Genomic DNA, 6607 nt, shown 5'->3' on the forward strand with positions numbered 1-6607 from the left:
ATTCATTGCCACTTCCTTTATAAGCGCACACAGTTTATAGACCTTCCCACCTTTCCTAATGCATTATTGAGTTCCCTTTCAGTTGTTTTTCTAATACTGCATTTGAAGCATCTGAGTAAAATACACAAACATTGCAGTTAAATGCAACATAATGCTACTGGCTTGAAACCATTCTGTATTGGAGATTCTCATGTGATGGCTTTTTGGTCAGTTAATTCAGTTTTGGTTCCACTGTCTAATGAATGAATACATGTCCAAATTGCATATAAATAAAATAATTTCCAGATCTCAGACTTGTCAAAATTGACCTTGGCCCCAGTTTGGATCTGGACTATAGGGCTCTGCCCAGGCCAGATCTGTGGGGCCAGCAGCAATTGCAACAGGTCCGATTGCGTGTATATATATTTGTTTTAAACACTCTGAGGTGATGAAGGTGGGAAATATAAAGTAAGAACGTTGAATTTTGTGTGGCTATGATAATTTCCCTTTAAAATGTTAAACACTTATTCTGAAGGCTAGAACACCACTTGTCTCATGGTAAACTTTGAAGAATGGTTTAATTTATATTTCTATCTTTCTAAGTAGGAGGTAGGACATGTGCTCCAGGAATATGTGTGGGGGGGGGAGGGGGAGCACTTTAATTAGAGCAGCTATGAGAGCTGCTCTAATTAAAGTGCCCAGAGCGTCATGTGTATCAGCGTCCCTATGCTGAAAAATGGTGGTGGGGGCACTTTAACTAAAGCTCGTCAAATGAGCTTTAGATAAAGTGCCCCTGCTGTCATTTTTCAGTGCAGGGATGCTGATACACATGATGGTGGAGTCTGATGGAGTGCAGTAATTACTACACTCCAGCAGACTCAATTGAGTCTGCTCCGACGTGCTATAATTATAGTGCATCGGAGCAGCCTCTCTGCACATGTATAGGTGTCCCTAGAGACTTGATCAGAGAGGCATGAATTTTTGTAGGCAGTAGTCTACTTCATCAAATGCAAATGCAATAAATAAATGTTCATTGACACCATCTGACAAAGCAGGCTGTTTATGAAAACTCATGCGTCTCTGATCAAGTTACTCTCTATGGTGCTATCTTGCTCCTGACTTTAGTCTAATTTCTCTAATTACCTCCTAAGGTTTTGAAGAAAAGCTTTCATGCTTTGCATTAAATAGTACACTGAAGAACGTCATGATACGGTAAACATTTTTATCTTTCCAGGCAATACCCAAAGGGCTGGGTCATTACATTTCCCCTAGAAATTGTAAATAAATATTACAAAGCATTTTTTTAAATGTCTGTGCTAATTAACATGTTTTTCTCTTATTTTCCTTTCCAGCAAGCAACAGGCAGAGGTTTTGGTGACAAAGATTTTCGGTCTGGATTAGAAAATGGTATTCTGCTGTGTGAGTAAGTAATACTTTAAATTTGAGCTTCAAATGCAACATCATACTTGAGATTAAACTTATTTATTTACTCTGTCTGGTCCATACAGCTGTTGGTTTCCTTTTGCAAGCTGGGATATTGTGTATATAACATGTTTCATCACATTCTCATTTCAGTGCCAATGCCATTGTTATGGTCTGGATTGATGTGTGGCTTTACAAAAACAAGTTTTGCTTCCCCTGCCCTCCTTAACCTCTTTGACAAGCTATGTAAAGTAAAAGCAATGTTTGCACTTTGGTTTCCTTTTATTTAAAGATGTTGACTGCAGTTTGTCAAACAGCATTCTGCACCTGACTGCAGATGCTTCTGGTACAGGGAAGAGTTCTGAATCAATGGCAGATTTGTTGGCAAGGCTTAACCCAGCCAAACCCAAGTTTATCTGCACTTGGGTCCTTTGAGGTTTAGGGTGTACTCTGGCAGGGTTTTTGTTTGTTTGTTTGTTTGTTTGTTTGTTTTAAAGATCCATTTGAGTGTGCTTCACACTTCTTAATACAACAGGGTCATAGGTTTAACTAAAACCTGTTAAACCAAACAAGCCTCTCTCACTTACCTGGGGATTTAGATTAGGGACAGGCATTCAAAAAGCCTGAGCCTGAACTGATTGTCTTTTCAGGTTAATCTAACCTGCGTAGATTGAATCAGTTTGCAACTGAACAGACATTCCCTCTGGACTTAGAAATGCTGGCACATGCCTGCAGTGACTCAGGCTAGAAGCCGGAGGTGCTAGAGCAGAGTTTCCCCAACGACTGGGCCACAAAGGGTTGGCTGTTGGGTCGTGGCACGAGCCCCCTGCTTGGACCTCCATCTGTCTGGCCACATGAGCAGCTTCCACTGCCAGCAGTAAGCTGTGGGGTTAAAGTTGGGTGGGGCAGTCCCAGGAGGGAGGCAGCCAGCTCTGTGTGCCCTGTCCCACTCCAACCACCATAGCTATGTCTGGCAAAGCGCTGCTCATGCAGCAGGTGCAGGGGCCCACAGCTCTGCCCGTGGCTGCGAGCAGGGAGATGCAGGTGAGGAAATGCCCAGGGCAGAGGGTGAGGAGGCAGCTTTGCTGCTTGCTTCTAGGGAAGGCAGCAAAACCCCTTCTTCCTGGGCAGTCCCAGCTAGGTTCCCCCTGGCCACCAGCTGCACAGCCCCCTCCCCGCAGGGTCCCCCGGTGTCCGTGGCTGTGGTGCCCCAACCCAGCTGGAGCTGCGCCTTTACTTGCAGGGCAACTCCTTGCAACCCTTCCCCCTCCCCCCCCATGTAAAAATTAAATTTAAACATGTAAGTTAGATTGTTTTTATACTAGGTACATTATACCTTGTCTGCCAAAATTATTTGAGTGAGTTTGCTGGTCTGCAGTATAAAAAAGTTTGGGAACCACTGTGCTAGAGCAGCCTTCCCTTCCCTTCTACAGAACTGATCTGCGGGAGTGAGGGGTATGGCCAGGCCCTGACAGGCTCTGATTAGGGAGGGGTATAAACCCCCACCATGTCTGCAATCCCAGGCTTTTCTCCTGCTTGCTGCTCAAGGGGCGAGAGAGTTGCTAGATACCAACCCTGGCCTAGCACTCTGAGGCAAAGGAGATGTGTGTAGTGCATGCATCTGTTGATGATACTGAGGTTTTTAATTTCTCTCCCTGTTTCTTCATACAAACCTGACAGGTGAGGGAGCCAGCAGGGATTTGTTAACACAGCATTTATCAGCCCATCAACAAAACAAAAGCATCTCTCATTAGTTCAAGCTCTTCTTAAATGACTTTTTGCAAGGAAGGAACAGAGGGACATTACCAGCTGACCTGTTGATTAGCTCCAAAAAGCCCTAAGCATACACTGTGCTGTCTGCCAGTCCCAGTGAAATTGGAGATGCACATGTAGGCACCTCCCAGCATTAGCTGGTATACCGTATGCCTATGGTTTGTGGGGCTGGGGTCCATGCTGTGAGAGAGGGTAGGGAGAGGGGGATTCCTGCTTGAGCAGCAAGGGAGGGATGGAGCAGGGGGAAGCCAGGCAGACCCTGCTGTGCCTGCAGTCTCTGCTGAAGCTCTGGCTAGGAAGCAGAGGGCTGGGGCCAGGCCCTGTTCTCTGGAGCACAGCTCAGCCCAGCCCAAGGCTGCAAAGCATCCACGATGCTGGGGGACTCTGATTTAACTTAAACCAGGAAGGGATCTAGGACACACATTGCATAATCCGGTTTGACCCAAATCACTTAAGTCTGATACTACATTCAACCAGGTTCGTCTTAAACTAGTTTCAGCCATTTTGAAACTGGTTTATGTGCACTGAACTTACATTCCGTTACAGGTTTAAACCAGTTTCTGATCACTTAAACCAGTTTATGTGTAATATCTGTCCCTAGCCGTAATATCTCAGCCTAGATCAATTTTCAAGAGCACTGGAGGAGTTAGGTGCAAGGTTCCCTCTAAGGTGTGTGCGTGTGTGGCCGCGCACAACTAAAAGTGTGGCCGCACACAGCCTTTTCAAGGCCGCACACCAGGAGAGGCTGGGGCAGGAGCCAGGCTTGGTCTCCACCAGCTCTGGGGAAGTGCTCCGCTCCGCCGCATCAGGGCCGGGGAGTGGAGCACTTCTCCAGAGCTGGCAGAGCCTGCGCCAGCCCCTCGCACCAGCCTCCATCCCTGCCTTGCCTCACCTCAGGGAGGAGTCGCTGCCTGCCCCAAGTGAGGCTCTGCTGGTTCCGGGACACTGCTTCGCCCCCTGGCATGGCCTCAGAGGGCGTGTCTCGCAGTGTCCCAGAGCTGGTGGAGCCTCACTTGGGGCAGGCAGCGGCTCCTCCCTGAGGTGATGCAAGGCAGGAAGGATGGAGGCTGGGGTGTGGGGCTGGCGCAGGCTCCGCTGGCTCTGAGGAAGTGCTCCACTCCCCAGCCGTGATGCGGGGGAGCAGAGCACTTCCCCGGAGCCAGCCTCTCAGCTCCAGGCCCCCGGCCCCCAGCCCCTTTCAATAAGTGTCCCACACTGGACAGAGGCGGTGTGCTCACGGACTGAGGCGGTGTGCTCACAGACCGCTACTCCTTAGAGGGAACATTGGTTAGGTGTCCAGTGTGGTGACTTTCAGTTTGCTTTAACTCTATTGACTGCTTGGAAAATGCCACCCCCACCTGACAGGAGCAGCTTCTAGGCTCTGTGTAATACTGTAAGTAGGATGACCATACATCCCAGCTTCAGATTTCATAAGCTGTCGCGGTCAGTAGATGAAAATTCTAACAAATGTCTTGGGTTGACTGAGCATGCCTGGTCCAACTCCTCTTGAGTACGGGGGGTGTGTGTGTGTGTGTGTGTGTGTGTGTGTGTGGCACTCCCCTGACCATGAACCCCTGGGCAGTCACCCACATCGCCCCCCCAAAGCTGGCCCTGACTGACTCTACTGTGCATGAGACAAATTCATAGCACAGGGGAGTCAGGACCAGGGAGTTGCCACTGTGTGGAGGCCAGGTGAGGAAGGGGCTTCCCCGGTGGGGGTAGAGAGGGGATTAGAGGCTTGGACCACTGCCCCTGAGGACATGTGTTTGGGGGGTGGCTGCTGGGGATCTATGTCTGGTGGGGCAGCTCAGGGCTCTGCTCTGGGACTTTCAGTGGAGTTGGAACTAGGGAGTGGCTGCCGTCACTGCACAGAGCCCCAGGGGGGATGGGGGTGGCTTGGACCCCTGCCCTCTCTTGGGACTGCGGCCCTGGCTGGCTCATAGCCCAGTGGAGTTGGGACCTGGGAGCTGTGTGGTCCCTCCCCACATCCTGCCCTCCTGGCTGCCAGGGACCTGTGTTTTGGGAGGCATGGGGGTGGCTCTGGGCTCTGCCCAACCTGGCCAGAATGGGTGTTGAGCCTGGGTGCTGTTGCTTGGGTCCCCTTGGGTGGTGGGGCAGATTGAAAGGCACAGGGGAGCCTCTTGTTCTTTGTGGGGATATCTCCTCCGTCCCCCACCTCATCACTCTTCTAAGCTTAATCCAGAGGCTGGAAGAAGTGCCAAGGCTGGGGCAGGGGCAGTGTGCGGCTGCTCCTGCTTTGCCTGCAACAGTGCTGCTGACTTGGGATAGGTGGGGAAGGGAGACAGTGTCCCAGATTTCCCAATTTCTGTCTCTAGATGTGTGGGGAGGCTATTTTAAATCAATGGTCATGACCTCAAATCAGAGGAAGAACAGAGGTGCATGCCAGTCATCTTAATTTAGGGCATGAATTCAGAAATGAATGCATTTTGCAACTTGCAAGTAAGCTTTCTTGAAAAGCTAAGCGGTATGCCAGTGCAAGCTTGTAATTGTTACAGCTGAATTTTTGGAACAAAAAAGGAACCATGATTTTGGATTTTGCTTTGAACACTGTATAGTTAAGCACTATTTGGTTTTTTGGAAAGCTGAAACCAATCTATATACATTTTATGCATCTCAATAATGCAGTTCAGCATTTAGCTTGAACTTTGAGTGCTGAACCCTTTAAAGGAAAAAAAAAAAAAAAGCCAAAGAACAGATAAAATCTTGTTTACATATCTTTTCCTCCTCTCCAAACCACTTTTTGGCAAAGACAGACATAGTTATTGCTGGTCAGATGTTTTGCAATATATAGCAGCATGTGTAGTGACTGGTGTTGCTGGTGTTGCACAAGAACTTTCTCTTTAGTGAGAGAATTTTCTTCTACAATCACTTAACTGTAACCCTTGTTTGTCATGGTTGAATTGTGTTGGTAGAGGAGTAAGAGGGTGTGCTTCCAGATTAGATCCCAATCATCTCCTCAAAGAAACAGTTCTGTTCTGACTCAAGTGGTGTAAATGTTTTAGATGCAAAACCTAAGTCACTAAATCTATCCCTTATTGCCTCCATTGTAATATATGAGTATCTTGGGTTATGGGGTCCAATGGTTATGGTAATGAGTGAACTGGCAGGACTCCACTTGCTTTATAACCTGGGGGAAACTGCTTCTCTTTGTTGTACACATTTGACAATATATAGACTTGCCCTTATGGGCATTTGTGTAGGAAGATTTTCTTTTAATAATCCAAGAATAAATCTAAAAAGGAATTTTTTTAAGAGCACGAGGAGTTTAAAATGTAGCCTAATAGCTCTCTGTACCACAGCTTTATGGCGGCATCTCTGGTGTGTGTTTTAGATCAGTGGGGGCCAACCTTTTTGGCAGGTATACCACAAATTTGCCCCACACACTTCCTGAGTGCTGCTCTTATCTCTTTCC

The 6607-nt window shown here is 47.9% G+C and overlaps 1 long non-coding RNA gene across 2 annotated transcripts in view; it reads left to right on the forward strand.

Moving 5' to 3' along the window:
• The first annotated feature begins 1326 nt into the window (after positions 1 to 1326).
• LOC112548498 overlaps positions 1327 to 6607 on the forward strand; it is a 47135-nt gene continuing 41854 nt past the window's right edge. For both annotated transcript variants that reach the window (XR_003092226.1, XR_003092225.1), the window contains exon 1: positions 1327 to 1402. This is a non-coding gene — a long non-coding RNA (uncharacterized LOC112548498). The remainder of the gene's footprint in view (positions 1403 to 6607) is intronic.

The sequence above is a fragment of the Alligator sinensis genome, unplaced genomic scaffold (assembly GCF_000455745.1).
Source record: "Alligator sinensis unplaced genomic scaffold, ASM45574v1 scaffold58_1, whole genome shotgun sequence".
NCBI classification, from domain to species: domain Eukaryota; kingdom Metazoa; phylum Chordata; order Crocodylia; family Alligatoridae; genus Alligator; species Alligator sinensis.